Source organism: Zootoca vivipara, chromosome 2 (assembly GCF_965207765.1).
Source record: "Zootoca vivipara chromosome 2, rZooViv2.hap1.1, whole genome shotgun sequence".
Taxonomy (NCBI): Eukaryota; Metazoa; Chordata; class Lepidosauria; order Squamata; family Lacertidae; genus Zootoca; species Zootoca vivipara.
Window position 1 is genome coordinate 100,846,022 of NC_142584.1, and position 17,444 is coordinate 100,863,465.

At 45.2% G+C, this 17,444-nt stretch overlaps 1 protein-coding gene and 1 non-coding gene across 13 annotated transcripts in view; both read left to right on the top strand.

The window, feature by feature from the left end:
- FHIT (fragile histidine triad diadenosine triphosphatase) overlaps window positions 1-17,444 on the top strand; it is a 1,052,598-nt gene that overhangs the window by 673,335 nt on the left and 361,819 nt on the right. The window lies entirely within an intron of this gene.
- On the top strand, window positions 13,471-13,539 carry TRNAA-UGC (transfer RNA alanine (anticodon UGC)). The gene has a single exon. It is a non-coding gene; the product is annotated as a tRNA-Ala (tRNA).

A 17,444-nucleotide genomic window follows, 5' to 3' on the forward strand; every position in this document is an offset into this window, starting at 1 on the left:
CAAACATGTAGCTGTTGATGCATTTTCATCTTCTGCTATCAATTTTAACCATCTTCTAAAGATGGTTAAAATTGATAGTAAAATATTAAATCACATGGGATTTTTTTAAACCCTTTTTATTGATGGTTTTAATGTTTCTTGTAATGTTTATTACACTTGGAATGTTTATTACACTTGAGGGGTATATAAATTCTGTTAAATAAAAAAAATAAAAAAACTGCTCTATTTTCTGCTCTGAAAGTGTCTTAGTATCTGAAGGAATTTGGGGTTCACCAAGACTGATAATGTGATAGAGAAGCAGAGGTTATATGGGGGGGGGGGGAAGAGACCTGCAATTATTGTAACTGAACTATGGGTGTGTTGTGAAAATAAAGTCAGTTCTACTTTGATACATTCTGCAGTGGTTGTGCAGTTTTCGTGGTGCTGATTCTTCTGGGAATAGTGTGTGGATTCCCCTGGCCTTGGTTCCGGCAGAGTCTTTTCCTTGGATAACAGTCTCATAAGACCCTGATGTTGGGAAAGATTGGGGGCACAAGGAGAAGGGGACAACAGAGGATGAGATGGTTGGACAGTGTTCTCGAAGCTACGAACATGAGTTTGACCAAACTGCGGGAGGCAGTTTAAGACAGGAGTGCCTGGCCTGCTATGGTCCATGGGGTCACAAAGAGTTGGACACGACTACATGACTAAACAACAACAACGGTCTCATGGTATATATATATAACAGGCACTAGATTTTCTCTACAATGCTGACAGATATTAACAGACACTTCTGAGACTCAGTCTTGGTGTAGAAGTTCGAGTGTTGCACTAGGACCTGGGAGACCAGCATTCAGATCACTACTTGTCCAGGAAGCTTTCTGAGTGACCTTGGGCCAGTCATTGCCTCTCAGCCTAGCCTTGCTATATGCTTGTGAAACATGGACCACTTATACACGCCATCTCCAACTCCTCGAAAGATTCCATCAACGGTGTCTCCGAAAAAAATTACACATCACTTGGGAAGGCAGGCTAACTAATATCAGTGTACTGGAAGAAGCAAAGATCACCAGTGTTGAAGCAATGATTCTTCAACATCAACTTCGTTGGACTGGTCATGTTGTGCGGATGCCTGATTATCATCTTCCAAAGCAACTACTCTATTCTGAACTTAAAAAGGGAAAGCGTAATGCTGGTGGTCAACAAAAGAGGTTTAAAGACTGTCTCAAGGCAAATCTTTCAAAATGTAGTATAAACACCAACAATTGGGAAACACTTGCCTGCGAGCGCTCCAATGGGAGAACAGCCTTTACCAAAGGTGTCATGGGCTTTGAAGACACTCGCACTCAGGACGGAAGGGAGAAACGTGCTAAGAGGAAGGCACGCTTGGCAAATCCACACCGTGATCAACTCCCACCCGGAAACCTATGTCCCCACTGTGGAAGGATGTGTGGATCCAGAATTGGCCTCCACAGTTACTTATGGACTCATTGTTAAAACCATGTTTATGGAAGACAATCTTACTCAGCTATGAGTAATCAAGAAGAAGAAGAAGAAGAAGAAGAAGAAGAAGAAGAAGAAGAAGAAGAAGAAGAAGACCTCCCAGGGTGATTGTGGGGATTAAACCAGAAGGGGGGGGCATGTGCCCCAGCTTGAGCTCCTTGGAGGAAAAGGTGAGATATGAATGCAGTAAATAAATAGAGACATAAATAAATTTCACATCCTGCCTTTCCCTCATTGATCATGCCCAGGCCATCCTTGGCTCTAGCAAGGTAGATGTGTCATGTGCTTCTAAACCACTCCCTGGGCTGAAATGAATGTCAGAAGATAGCGGGCTACCAGTAGCGCAGTTTGTCCCATTCTCTCAGAGCATTTCTTTTTCTTTTTTCTTTTGGGAAGCCTGTTTGCTTCCCCCACAATATTTGTTTCTAATGTAATGTTTGCTTTGTGTGGAGGGAGGAAAATGAGATTAAACACTGGAAATATAAACTGTTAGCCCAGAGTTAATAGGATGATATTTGTCAACTTCTGTGCTGTGGTTATGCATTTCAAAGTCTGTTGAATGTTTACTTGAAAATAAATGGGGTGGGGAGGAGGAGCTCACAGGGTGATTCTGCTCATATTTTGGCTTTGGGTTTCCTCTTCCCTTAAAAAAACAAACACCTGCAATGATGTTTCCATAAGGCTTTATGAAATATTCCTGCCAGCTTTTGATAACCATCAGCGGTGGATTTGTGTGTAATTTTCCCAATTGAAAAATAATGCGCCGAGATGGAGCTCTTGCAAGGGGTGCAAGGGGTGCAATAGCTTTTTGTGTGTGGCAATACCTCATTACATTGCCTTAGGTTATCTGAGTCATTTACACAGTCACTCAAAGACCAGCTACCTGACATTCCGAAGCAACTTAAAATAGTTTTCTCTACTTCCGCTGCATTTAAATTTCATTTCAAACACTGTAAGCTAACACCAATATTTTACATTTCACTGGAGCCTTTTGCATCAATAGTATATTTATTATTTATTCATTTATTTGTTTTTTAAACACACACACAAACAAACTGTATTCACATTTACTGGCCCTTCTTGACCATTCCAAGGCTCTGACAGACAGCCTTATTATTTTTATATCCTGTGTTGACTCTGCTTTCCATTCATCGTATTTTCTTCTTCTTCTTTCCCCCAGTTTCCAAGGAAGAAAAGCACTTCTATCATTTGTCTAGAACAATGCACGTTCTTAAACGCAGCTTTAAAAATATGGAACTGCATTGAGGATTATTGTTTAGACTACAGGGGTGCCACCAAGGAAGGAGGACATAGGCGGTCTATAATGGCCCAGTATTAATTTCTGCGAGGTGTCGGTGATCCCTAAGGCTGTCCATATGCACTCTTCACTTCAGCTCACAACTGTATCAACAAAACTAATTTTAGTTGCTGGATGATTCACAACTTCTTAAATTATTTGCTTTGGTAGCTATTCTATTATTAGTATCTTAAGTTTTCATCAAAGTGGGTTGTAGTTAATATTTATTTATTTCATAAGATTTATGAGCCGCTTGATTGTAAACAACAACAACAACAGCAACCTTCCGAACAGTTTGCAAAAAGATAAAACAAGAAAATCAAGAAAAAAATGTACAGCCATGCTTTATAACCTAAAGAAGTTAAAATACTAAATCGCCCCAACTTTCTAAGAATCTGGGTAGGCTTCTCTAAAACAAGAATGTTCTTTTTTTCTTTTCTTCCAGGCACCAAAATGAATACAGTGAAGGCACCTGCTTGATCCAAGAAAATATTTAATAGAAACAATTAAATAATAATAATAGGCAGGGAGTTCCAAAGTGCAGGTGCTGCCACACTAAAAGATCGAGTGAGAAATGTGGGATGAATATTATGTATAATAATTATATTGCGTCTTGGCCTTTTGGCTAAGATTATATGTGTATGTCAGGCTTCGGGGAATTGGCTTCCTTCCCTGTGGCAGTAAATAAGCAGATTCTTACCAGTTAGTTTCTTTAATAAATACAGCAAGAGACAAAAGAAAGTGTCTCCCTAGAATGGTGGTGCTCCCAATTAAGACTCACCATTGTAATCTGAGTTTGTACCCACTGTGCTTCCTGTTCTAACACTTTCTGAGCTCTCTGTGTCTTTGGGGAAGGGGGGTGGATACTATCCAGAGACTGTGAATCTGTTAACCAGGGTACCCAAACTACGGCCCCCGGGCCGGATGTGGCCCAATTGGCCTCCCAATCCGGCCCGCAATGACCCCCGCCGCCCGCTGCCACCGCCCACTCTTACAGCGCGCGGCACGGCGGCGATCTACAAAATCGGCAAAAAATCGCCGAAAATCCTTTGTGCGCATGCGTATGGGCCTCTCCCGACCCAGAAGAGGTCATTTCCGATGCACTTCCGGGTCGGGGGAGGCCCATACACATGCGCACAAGCGATTTTTGGCGATTTTTTCCGACCGTGTGCGTGTGCGCATGCGCACGGGCGCGCACTCCCCCGCCCTCCGGCCCGCTGCGCGCACACTCCCCTGCCCTCCAGCCCGCCGCGCGGTCGGCGAGGCGGGCACCGGTCCGAAGCCCGGTAAGTCTGGGGACCCCTGCTGTTAACTCTCTCTCTTCTAGTGTTTCTTTTCCTAGCTGTTCCCCATCCAGAATTTCCCAGCTTCTGCCTTCTGAACTATGCCCCTCTGCAAACCACTGAAGATGCAGAAGCAGGAGCAGGGGGAGGGGGAGGCTCCCACCATCCCTCCTCAGTGCAGCCCTCCCCAGCACGGTCCCTGGCAGTGTATTATGTGACACCTTTAGTTGTGCCAATTCTGCCAACCAAAGCGGTCACATGTGGAGTAAGGTGATCTCGTAACCACCATTTAGGACAATACAGTGGACCCTCTGGATAAGAATGTAATTTGTTCCAAGGGTCTGCAAGTACCCTGAAAAATCTGCAAGTAGAGGTGTTGCTTCTGCGCACGCGTGCAGCGCGATAGAGCGCTTCTGCGCATGCACGTGCAGTGAAACCTGAAAGAATACACTTCCGGGTTTGCTGAAGGTACCCGAAGGTAACATAACCCGAGGGTCCACTGTACTTTGAAGCCATTCTCTGAGCGTCCCCATGTCACTCCCCCTTCTTATCATCCTCTTATGAGCCAGCTTGCTGGAAGCTGTCTTATACTGAGTCAGACCATGGCTCCATCCAGCTCAGCATTGTCTAACCTGACTAGCAATGGCTTTTCAGGGTTTCAGGCAGGGCTTCCTCTCCCTGCCCTGCCAGGAGATGTTCGGGATTGAAACAAGGAACTTGCTGCAAAACAATACCTATCAGAACAAACCACGTCGGAAGCGCTCCAGTTGGAGAACAGCCTTTACCAAAGGTGTCATGGGCTTTGAAGACACTCAAACTCAGGATGCAAGGGAGAAACATGCCAAGAGGAAGGCACGCTTGGCAAATCCACACCGTGATCAACTCCCGCTTGGAAACCAGTGTCCACAGTCACTTACAGACTCACTGTTAAAACCGTGTTTATGGAAGACAATCTTACTCGGCTACGAGTGATCTCCAAAGAAGAAGATATATATATGATATCAATATTGCAGGGTTTACAAGATAATGAGATTCACATGGCGCTCTCGAGTGGGAAAGCTTGCACTTGTCATGGTAGCACAGGGGGAAATTGCTGTAAAGGCAGGTCACTTGAAAAGGGGGTCCCAGTTCCTCTTCCCCAGTCTCTCATTTCTCAAGTAACATGATTGGAGAGGAGCCGAACGATATGGAGCGGCATGCTTTCCCCCTCCATCCTGACAAGCCACAAACCACAGTGTCATTTTTTAATGATTCCACTGCTGGAAGTGCGAAGACGATTCCTCTTCCCCCTTCCGCTCTCCGCTTTCCCGTCAACGTCGCATTCCTAGAATCTGCTCTAAATTGTGTGGCAGGGTTTCTCCCTCCCCTTTCCCTTTAATTAAAAGCCAGATCTGTAACTTTTAATCTCCCTGAATAGCATCTCTTTAGCTGAGATTGACAAAGGCTGGCTGTGCCTCAGTCCCTTCAGCTGCTTTCGTTCCCCTCCTCCTTTCCTTTTGCTGCTTTATATTGTTTTTTATTGGTTTTATTAGAGATGTATAAGAAAACAGAAGTAGGGTACTAAACATGGTCCTAACTCCCCTCCCTCCCTGCCCCTACCCCTGATCCCACCAGCTGCCTGATAAGTGTTCATGTGTGATAATAATACATTCCTATTTTAGTTGTCCTCCCACATTATTCCATCAGGGTTGTATTCAAGCATCCATCCTCCGTGAGGTTATCATCTCCAACTGAAGTATCAAGAAGTGTCCCAGGTCATGGCATCCAGATTCGTAGTGATGCAGCTCGTAACGTCTTTTATGAACCCCTTTCTTCAGCTTGGTTTTCCTGCATGTGGTATTCCTGCAGATCTAAGGACAAGGAGCAAAAGCCCTTTCCTACCTTTGGTCACAACACAATTGTCTGCAGTGCCCTTAAAATCATACAGCAAATCCGGAGCTTCATAGTCCTGGTGGCACCACAGTGGGAAGAGCCAAAGCTCAGTGATAGAGCCCCAGTTTTGAGCCCTGGGGCTGGAAGAGACCCTTGCCTGAAACCTTGGAGAGCCACTGGCAGTCAGTTTTGGCAATAGGTGGACCAGGAGCCTGCCTTGGTAGGAGTTCGCTTCCTACAGTATATCCCCCAAAGCACAGTGTTATAGCAGCTGCTACTGCCCTGTGGGCACCCTGCAGCATCCGTTGGACCTGCCATCTTGAATTCTCCAAAGTTCCTCTGAGCCCCACTCTGAGGAATGAACATGCTGGACATGGCTATCTGAAGTTTCGCTTGAACTAATAAATTAAGAAAGAATGGGGGAAAGGTGAAATTCTGGCCATTGCTATTTCCCCTACTGCCATCTGGCAAGCTCGGACATGTGGGTACTTGATACAAGAGGTCTGATGCAAGCAAGGTTTGATCAGGTGGGAAGAAGAGTTGATTTCTGTGTATTAACTCCATTTAAAATTGATTCCTCCTCCGTCTCAATAGTGTGATATAGCTAGGATCTCTTCAGCCCATGCCCTGGACCAGGCACCCCCAAACTGCAGCCCTACAGATGTTTTGGCCTACAACTCCCATGATCCCTAGCTAACAGGACCAGTGGTCAGGGATGATGGGAATTGTAGTCCAAAACATCTGGAGGGCCGAAGGCTGGGGGTGCCTGCCCTGGACACTATCAGGTTTCTCCAGATGTGATCTTGCCATTACCTTCTGCTTATTCATGATGATGCTGTAGTTATATGTTTTTACTGCCTCCCCCTTTTCTCTTTAGTAAATGGAATGTGTGAAAAGCCACTTTAAAAGCCAGTTTAATTACATGTTGTTCATAATAATTGGCAGGATGTTAATTGCACTTGCTCATAACTCTTTATGCTCTGCATTCCTGGTAGGGTCTGTTTTTATTGCCTTTGTAAATCCTGTTGTGGCACCTTACCGTCAATCATCTGCTTTAAGGTTTATTGCAGAATAGCACATGGTGTGGCTTTCTTGTGCAACCAAGATGAGTGGCCTTTAAAAATAGGACAAATGAACCTCCTCCCAAATCGTTAGCTTGTGTCCCCCAGTTCTCCCAAACACTCCACATGTCCTTCATGCAGCTATCGGTGCCCTTGCAAAACAGGATGGCTTTGAGTCACATATTTCCAGGTTCAGGCGCAACAAACCCATCAACACACACATATGTGGACTCACCATTGTATGAAAATACGTTGCATTAAGCTGGCTCAGCTTGCATTATATGTGCAGGTGTGTTTCTGTGGGAGCGGGGAGAAACATTATCTTAGGTCAGAACGATTATGGATTCCAGGAGTAACAAGTTGCTGAGTGAATGACTAGACTCCCCCCACCCCCAGAAATGCGTAATGCATACATGTCTTTAAGTCATTGTGTTTCCTTTGCATCACTGCATTTGTTGTATGGATCATTCCCCCCTTATTGCATCCCTTATTGCCATGCTTTATAGCATAGGATGATCCTGAAAATCTGCGTAGCTCAAAGTGCAATCTTTTGATTTGAATACAGATTGCTCTATTTGCATAATGAGGTATGATGACTGCGTGATTAAGGCAGGCGGCTATAGCCATATACTGTTGCAAATTAAAGTATAATTGAGGGCCACTTCCCTTGTTATGTAACTGAAGTCATAGGAGTCTTTCTGTAAGGCACAGATTTGTTGCAAAAATGACTCCCATCCAAAGCTCTCTGGAGCCACCAGTTTCCAGAGGCAATTCACTGGCATAACCATTTGGTCAACCCACAGAATTTGTACCATGTGAAGGACCTGGTGATTTCCTACTGGAATGAGAGGTGGTTCTTACCCTTGCCCATGTGGATGGGTTATTGAGCCATTCTCCTGGCTTTTGGGGTAATCTTTTGGTCTAGGAAGGTCGTATATTGCAAGGAAGAGACTGGCTTGACAGCTCTGTTTGCTTATGAATGAAACTCAGTGCTTGCTTAGACAGACTGTGTGCCAGTCTTAGTAGTGGACCAGTTTAGCTTTATCTGCCTTAAATAAAACTTGATCCATGGCAACTGTGTTTTTCACCACTACTGATGTAAACAGGGAAAGCCATGTCCCTCCGATAGACTTTCAGTGTCAACTTGATTTAGTTTACAAAGCACTTTGTCAGCCCATAGATACCTGCATATTCATGTAACAAGGTTCCAGTGGCCATTTTATGTTGGGAAAAGCAGTGGGCTGGGTGGGAGAATTCGGAGCAGCGATAGCAGGGGGTGGGGTACTGCTTGACCCTTTCATGACACGTTGCTTTGCTGATGCAACTTCCACCAGGCACTTCATGCCTCTGATGGAAATTGGACATTTAAGAGGGCAAGCACATGCCTGGGACTCCACAACAGGAAGAGAGGCTTGAGTGGGTGGTAGGGTTTTGTTTTGTTTTGTTTTGTTTTGTTGCAGATAATGATGGACAACAAAAAGGCTAAGTACCTCCTCTTGCTTCTCCACTCCAAATCACCTCCTAAGCAATCTTTACCCCTACCCAGAAGAACCATCAGGGTTTTGTTTCTTATGCACATTTGCACAAGACATCTAGATCTGCTTTTAAGTTCTTTATTCTGCGAGTCTTCAAATTTGACCACAAGGCTGCTAAACCTTAGAATGGCAGAATAAAAACTGCCAAACCCATTTTTCTCTGAAAAATCATTCCTGCAGTAAAAAAAACCCCAACACAAACCCCAATTTTAACATTCCATGCACAAAGGACCAAAAGTATGGATGGAACAGCCTCCGCTAATTGTGCTTTGAGTAGCCCCTGGCTCTTCAGTAAAATTCCAGATACTGCTGCAAAGATCAACCCTAGATGTTCTCTAATTATTACTGTCATGGACTCCCCTGCCTCATATCATGCCTCCTGACCTGTGGTCTGCGGCGTGGCTGTATAATTCTTCTAAATGTGCAGTCATCCACAATCTGAGCCAAACATTAACATCTATGCAGTTGCTGGGAAACTGCTACGTACATTAGCCCACAAATGATTCTCAGGAGCATTGCCATTGGGTGGGTCTGTTTCTTACTGAAACCATATTAAATATGGTTGAAAGAGCATATTGGGGGCTGCTTGTTTTGGTTTGGCAGTTTCCCACTGGTGGTGGAGTATCCCTTGTTAAATCGTTATCAGCCAATGTTGCAGTCAAGCACTCAGGTGTGCCTTTAAAGTGGATTTGGAAATAAACACACACACACACATCATTTTCTACTCCAAGGTATTAGGGAAAGGAATGAAACATGAGCTCATGGGCATTTATGCCACTGTATCAGTTCTCTGAACGTCTCTGGTATTCAATATTTGGTCATTGTTTATCCTCTATCAGGAGGAATTCATGCCTTGTAATTTTGTTGCTTTTTCCACAAGAAAGTACTATTACTTTAGTACAGGGGTGGCCACCTCCCAAGAGACTCTGATCTACTCACAGAGTTAAAAACTGGGAGTGATCTACCCCCTTTTGGGGGGTTCAGGTCAAAGCTGTTGAGTTTTTTTAAGGAAGGGAAGCCCTGTTTTGGGGGGTTTAGGTCAAACTTGTTGAGCTTCTTTTAGGAGGGAGGGAGGCACATTTTTGTTTAGGGCTTCAGGTCATAGTTCAGCTTTTTTAGGGAGGAGGAAAATTTTGGGTGAGCTTTTTTTAGGGGTGCCAGTGATCTAGCAGTGATCTACCACAGACATCCAGTGATCTACTGGTAGATCACAATCTACCTGTTGGACGTGCCTGCTTTAGTATATAAAAGGCAGTATACTGTGCTTTTAGCAATTAGAGGTTTTAAAACATGGATACTGAGTGTTCTGAGAGTATTTTATTGTTTTGTATATTAATGCAATGGCTGTTTTTGTGGGTATGGACTTTAAAACATTTGTTTTATGGCCACATGGTGGTGGTGTGACTCATAGGCAAATGTTGAGGCCAGACATGTGATATCACTGTGAGGTCATTTTGTGTGTGTGTGTGTGTGTGTGTGTGTGTGTCATTAGTTACCATAATTTTCAATAATCTGTTCCTTTATTTGCAGCTGGACTTTTTCTTTTCTATTTCTAGTTTGCATTGTAAGAGGCGTGTCTTCTCCCCCTTTTTCCATATGGCATCCCCCTTGCACAATTTACTCATAGCTGCCAAGTCTCCCGCTGAAAAATGTGAGATCAGCAGCGGCGCAGCACCGGAAGTCACGCGTAGAAGCGACTTCCAGTGCCGCACTACCCATGTTTGGGCACTGGAAATCGGGCGGCGCCAGCACCCAAAATGGAGCCTCCCTGGAAGGTAGGAAATCCGGGGGGGGGGGTATGGGATTTTTTCCGATCTGGGCTGCCAGCGGGAAACGGTTTAAAATATGGGGGTTTCCCGTGAAAAAGGGAGACTTGGCAGCCATGAATTTACTTTTTGCTTGATGGGGGAATACTGTGAGGAGAAAAAGGAGCCCAATTCTCTAAAGCTGGGCCGAACTACATGTTGCACACCAGCTGCATATAAAGGACTCTGCTACATTTGTAAAGATAAAGCGTTTTATATGCGTTATAACACTATGGCACCAGGTGGCGCTGTGGAGTCCCATTATGCCCCCTTCTTTGTTGCAAGACATCCTTTGGTCTCTGTGTTTTGTTATGGGAATGGCTTTAACCCTTTCCCTGCCAACCACTTCCCCCTCTCAAACTTTACCCACAGCCCTACTTGCCCTTGTTCTGGACTCATGTTTACCTCACAGATACAGGTCTGGGACGGTGGGGCAGGGGGAGGGAGCAGCTGGGAGGAGATCTGGGGAAATGCAGCCTTCGGGGAATGGGTTGAGCACTCCTGTGGAGAGAGATTTTCCAATTGTGTTATTGAGCTAGATCTGATCCTATAGTTTGCATTGCCTGCATTGTATAATTGTGAGTGTATGGCTTAGCCACCCCCCCCCATATCCCTGGGATGACTTGCTGTGTGCCGAAGGGTAATGTAAACAAAACAGGATGCCCAGCTAAGCTATCAAGGCCGGATGACTGTCTTGTCTGATGCTAGCAGTCTGATGCAAAGAGCAGCAAGATAGTCAAGGCTGCCTGAGTCAGCATGTGTTTATGCATAAAACCGGACACAGGAAGATCCTTATATGTACTTGTGACCCCCTTGCGTGCGTGACCCCTTTGCGTGCGCACATTTACAGAGGAGGGGGAAAGAGGCCCAAAGAAGTGTATAAGAAGCTTTGCAATTTGTGTTTCTCTACTCTTGTTGTGAGCTGATCACCTTGAGTCTCTTATTAATAAGAATTAAATTCTTTCTCTGAATTCAACCCCGGTGTCATTATTGACTATCTCTGTCCTGCCTGGGCGCAACTTAAAGGACCCTTAGTAGCTGATAAGGCTACACTTCCTCATCACTGCTGCAAAGCTCCCCTCTCATGGTTTTGTTTGTTTGTTTTTGCAGTTGGATGAAAAGTAAAAAGGCCCGTCAGGCTAACATTACATACAATTGCAGTGTAACGTGTAGTTTTACCCTTAGTTCAGTGCTAAGGCTTACAGAGGACTAAATTAAATTTAAGTGAGCTTGTGGGACGTGTTCTGAAAAATAAATGCTCCTGCTCTCTCCTCCCTGCCCCTCACCTCAATCGGAAGGTTATCCCGCTCCTGAAGGTGAGGATGCTTGTCAGTCCAGATTGAGCAGAGAAGCATAGGGACAATTTAGCACGGCTGTGGGAGTCTTTCCAAAACGCTTAATAATTTGCAACCTGGAAGCCCCAGGTGTTCAATAAAAGAAAAGCCAGCCCTCCTTTTCCAGCACTGTCCCTTTTCCCTCTTTGTAGACATAATTACTGTATTCTGTTAAATTAATCCAGCCGGGCGCCTAGTTAGAATTATATCTGTAAAAGCACATTTTCAAATTAACAGAAGGCAGAAAAAAAGGAGCAGGGAAGAAGAGTACAAGTGCAGACACACAGAATGACACCAAGGGTTGGATATGGGGGGGGGGGAGAGAAGGTGATCTGCTGAGAAGTTATTTTGAAGTTTGTAAGAATTACATAAGCAGAAATGGCCTATCCGCACTGAAGCTGTTTCAGTGTAGGCTGAGAAAAAACACAAGACGAGCCCCATTGTCTCAGCCAATGGCCTGTATGCGCAGATTTGCACAAAGATTGCACTTGCTGGTTTATATTTATAGCTGCAAATTTAGAAATGACAATGTCCTTTAGAAATGGGGCGACACATTTTTTTCTCGTGAGAGCACGGCAGCCAAAAGGACCGCCACGATTTCACACAATTTTGGCGCTGCACTTCTGGAGGGCATGGTGCCCAAGAATGCTGTTGCCAATAGGTAAACTAATAGGTTAAAGGTAAAGGGACCCCTGGCCATTAGTTCCAGTCGCGAATGACTCTGGGGTTGCGGCGCTCACCTCGCTTTACTGGCCGAGGGAGCCGGCGTACAGCTTCCGGATCATGTGGCCAGCTTGACTAAGCAGCTTCTGGCGAACCAGAGCAGCGCACGGAAACGCCGTTTACCTTCCCTCTGGAGCAGTACCTATTTATCTACTTGCACTTTGACGTACTTTCGAACTGCTAGGTGGGCAGGAGCTGGGACCAAGCAACGGGAGCTCACCCCGTCACGAGGATTCGAACCGCCAACCTTTGGATCGGCAAGTCCTAGGCTCTGTGGTTTAACCCATAGCACCAACCGCGTTGTATTAGTCACCGTAGTAACTAATAGGTTACTAATTAGGTAAATATCTTTCATTTACCTAAAGCATTGTTTTATGCTTCAGCTGGGAAAAGTGCTAAAACAACGCTTTAGATAAATGAAGTATTCAGCTGAAAAGACTTGCAAAATGGTTTAGAAAGATCAGCAACAAGACAATTCCCTGCCCTCAGGCTTACAATAGGAAAAACACAAAAAAGGGGGTTGTGAGGGAGGAGAGGGGAAAAGCAAAGTCATACACTATTCCTAAAATGCAAGTGCTGGAGTGATATTAACATGTGAATTGGACTAATGCATTAGCTTCTGAGAGTTCAATTGTTGTCTGTCTGATCTAAGCAACTTCTGCTCTCACTTCCTTTTCCTGTCATGCTGTATAAAGTTTCTTGTGGTCTGCCACTGCAGTAAAGGATTTCTAAGCAGCAATGTGAGGCTATCTGGTTTTTCTCAGTAATACTAGTATCCTGCTAACAGTAAGTTGATACCACCTCAAGCCCCAGAGCAGATGGCAGGCTGCTCACAGTTCAGAAGCAGGCTTTGGCCGGCCTCCAAAAAGTAGCCTTGCACGCCAACCTCCTTTTGTGACTTATGTATTGCCAGAAAAGAGGAAATGCAACAAGGAAACAGAGGACAAATGAGGAAGACTTATTTGCGGAAGGATTGCATATGCTAATTTGCAAGTGTATGTGCAGAATTAGAAACATCTACTGTGAGTTAAATAGAAAAACAAGACATCTCACCAGAGTGGCAGAGGATTGAAGAAGCGTAGTAGCTTAGTGGTAGAGCATCTGCCTTGCATGCAGAAGACCCTGGGTTCAAACCCCAGCATCTCCACGTACGGCTGGGAGAGGCTCCTGCCTGAAACTTTGAAATCAAACAACAACAACTTTATTATTAAATGTATATCCCACCCTTCCTCCCTAAGGGTCCCAGGCGTGGCAGACCTTCAGGTCTCAAATTTCAGCAGCAACCTGTGCAGTGCCAAAACTTTGTGCCCCTGCCTCTTGCCTTCCATTCTACATAATGGTTGCAGGTGGCCCCAGTGTGACGGAACAGGTTACGCTCCCCTAAATCCACCCCTGAGCCCAGGGCGGCAAACAACAAACAAAAAGTAGGTGCTGAAAATACAGCAGTCTAATATTCAAGGGGATGGTATTCCAAAGTCTGGGTGCCACAACACTAAAGGCCCAATTTTCATATTGTGCATAATAATAATAATAATAATAATAATAATAATAATAATAATAATAATTTATACCCTGCCCATCTGGGCGGCTCCCAACAGAATATTAAAAACACGATAAAACATTAGACATTAAAAACTTCCCTAAAGAGGGCTGCCTTCAGATGTCTTCTAAAAGTCAGATAGTTGTTTATTTCCTTGACATCTGATGGGAGGGTGGGTGTTTCACAGAGTGGGTGCCACCACTGAGAAAGCCCTCTGCCTGGTTCCATGTAACCTCTCTTCTCGTTGTGAGGGAACCTCCAGAAGGCCCTCGGAGCTGGACCTCAGTGTCCAGGCAGAACGATGGGGGGGTGGAGACGCTCCTTCAGGTATACTGGGCCAAGGCCATTTAGGGCTTTAAAGGTCAGCACCAACACTTTGAATTGTGCTCAGAAATAAAAAAAAATGATCCAGCTATTCTAGGCTTTCCCCCCTTAAACTCTTAAATTCATAGGCTCAGAATTGGAGCAGGTCTTGTAGGTCAGGATGCAGGAAATCTGGAACTTGACAAACCCCAACATTTAGCTCTCCAGCCTCCGCTTGAGCAACTCTAGCAAGGGACCAACAGCAACCTTAGGCACATAGCTGCCAAGTCTCCCGTTTTTCCCGGGAAACCCCCCTTTTTACTTACCTTTTCCCGGTGGTCCCCCGTATCACTTCGTCTCCCGTTTTTCTCCGTTATTTTCTCCTGCCGGCGGTCTTTTTTTTTCTTTCTGATTTGCCCTTCTATGGGCACAAAAAATGGCTGCCGCCGGCTTCAAAATCCGTATCTACGCATGACCGGAAGTGCGTAGATGCGACTTCCTGTGTTGGCGACGGCCATTTTGGTGCCCATAGATGGGCGGGCCGACACCAGAAGTTGCGTCGATGCACTTCCGGTCATGCGTAGAAGCTACTTTTGAAGCCGGCGGTGGCCATTTTGGTGCCCATAGATGGGCGGGACGACACCAGAAGTTGCGTCGACGCACTTCCGGTCATGCGTAGAAGCTACTTTGAAGCCGGTGGTGGCCATTTTTGGTGCCCATAGAAGGGCAAAGCGACACCGGAAGTTACGTCGGCGCAACTTCCGGTGTCACACGGCTGCCGTTCCTGGATTCTGCAGTCCGGGACTTGGAAGGTAAGCTTAGGAACTGCTTCCATTGTTGACCTTACTCCAAGGTTGCAACCACACCATACATTCAAAACACTCTTATACCACTTCAACCATCATGCTGTGGGTGTGGAAGTGCCCCCAATGTTTAACTGTAATCTACCCTCCTATCACTTCCGAACCAGCCCGGAACTATCTGTGTGAAATCCTTTAGGGGATTTTACATTTCTGCAGTTGTGAACTTTGTGTGGTGCGAAACCAGCCACTTTTGAGAGGATGGAATTCAATGCTAGTCCTAATCACCCATTTAAGACAGGTCCATTCATTTCAGTAGGTCTACTCTGAGTAGGACTTAGCTGAATTCCACCCACTATTCCAATAAGCTATTTTCACGACACAACCCTACAACACACAAATTGAATTGGGCCCGATATGACATACAGCAAAAATTGGGAAGGCGATTGGGCTCCATCATGTGAGACCTGCTGTGCTACACCTGCTGACTCACCATTGCTCACCTGGTCGCAAGCCTTGTCCCATTACAGGTACTCATATACAGAACCTATTTGTCATTATGGTGAAGCAGCAGGGGGTGGGGATGACTGGCTCAAAATGTCCAGAGCAAATTCACATCATGAAGCAAAGTTGAGAGAATGAGGAATCAGTTGCTTTAAGAACTCTGCTTTGTGTCACCTAGAAATGGGGATGGTGTCCAACTAAAATACAGCTCTCTTGGATCCCAGAGATAGATAGAGTTCTGCTCACCCTTTCCCATGATTTGCACAATTCTGGTTAAGGTATCCAATGCCAATAAAAGGGTATCTTTATAGATTTTGGGGGAGGAGGTCTGATATATGTGGAGAATATCTCCATTATTTATTTACTGAGAGGTACCTCACACTTTCCTATTCCCTACCTATTACTCATTTTCCCTAACCCTTTGTCACCAGGTACCTCAATATTATATATTTTCTATCTCCGTTTTTCCACTGGTAGCTATGGTTGACTGCAGGACAGAACAGCACTGTGATCCAAATATAAAGTAATTACAGAGTAACAGACTTCACAAATTAAAAGTGGTATTATAAAAAGCAGTAGTAATATTTCGGGCTTTGAGGTGATCTGCATAAGTCATAACACGGCTTCAAAAAAGTTCTGTGATAAGCAGCCATAATAACTGTCAAATGAAATCTTAAAATGCAACATCTACCTTTTGATTTGCAGCAGAAAAATATTGAATGTCAAAATTTCAGACTTCAGAGGAAAAAGAAATCCATCTATTCAAACAATTACAAAAGTTGAATGAAGGTCGTATTTTATATTTTCTGCACTCAATGTAGCTTGATTGAGAGCAATTCTCATTTGCAAGAACCTTTGCTTTATAAAAGGTTTTGATCTGAAGCTCTCTACTTCCTTTTGTAACACACACACACACACACACACACACACACACACAATCATTATATCTGTATAGTATAGTGTATTTCTATACCATACCACAGGTGTATGGGGTGTTAGGGGGAGGGGTATTCCCTCTGGTGGGGGACACACCATGCTCCTTCTGGGGTAGTCTGCTCACTTTTGGTCCCAACCCTGCACTCAGCTCTCGAGAGACCAGTGGCTCCTAGAAGGTGCCAGCATGCAACAGCAGTCACATCCCAGGAACGGCTTCAACTGGCCAGCTAAACCAGGTGAGGGTAGCTCAGGCATCCCCAAACTGCGGCCCTCCAGATGTTTTGGCCTACAACTCCCATGATCCCTAGCTAACAGGACCAGTGGTTGGGGAAGATGGGAATTGTAGTCCAAAACATCTGGAGGGCCGAAGTTTGGGGATGCCTGGGGTAGCTGATGGGTCTTAAGCCCTCTGTGAGTTGAGGTGTCTCCTGGCATGTGAAAACAGGCTCCGGTGGATTGGGAAGACAAGACCAAGAATGGTCCAATGGTCAAGAAGGCGGTTTCTGAAGATGCTGTAGAGGGAAGTGAGGGACAGATAGGGCTCATCAATCTGGGAAGGTAGCCCATCTAGGAGATCCTAAACCTCTGCTGCCTTGTGGGATATCTTCTGGGGAAGACAAGGCTAAGGAGTAAACCCTACACAAATCTGGAGTGGAGTCCCTATGTCAGTCAGATGGTGCCTTGTACACCTCCTTCTTTCAGCTTCTGCAGCCAATCTGGTGCCAGATGTATTGCTCTGCTTTCCTTTGGACCACATCAGCGAGGCCAAGAGGGGGGTCATTGTGTGGGCAGCCCAGGACCTCGATGCACATTTCCAGGCTTGTGCCCCAGAGAGGTCACTTCAGTGCTGTTAACACAGCAGTTTGACTTCATCCCCGGAGGCACACTCCATTGTCTCTCGAGACAGACAGATGCCAGCAACTATGCCACGCTTCATCCACGAATCACACGGTGGTTTACAATATAAAA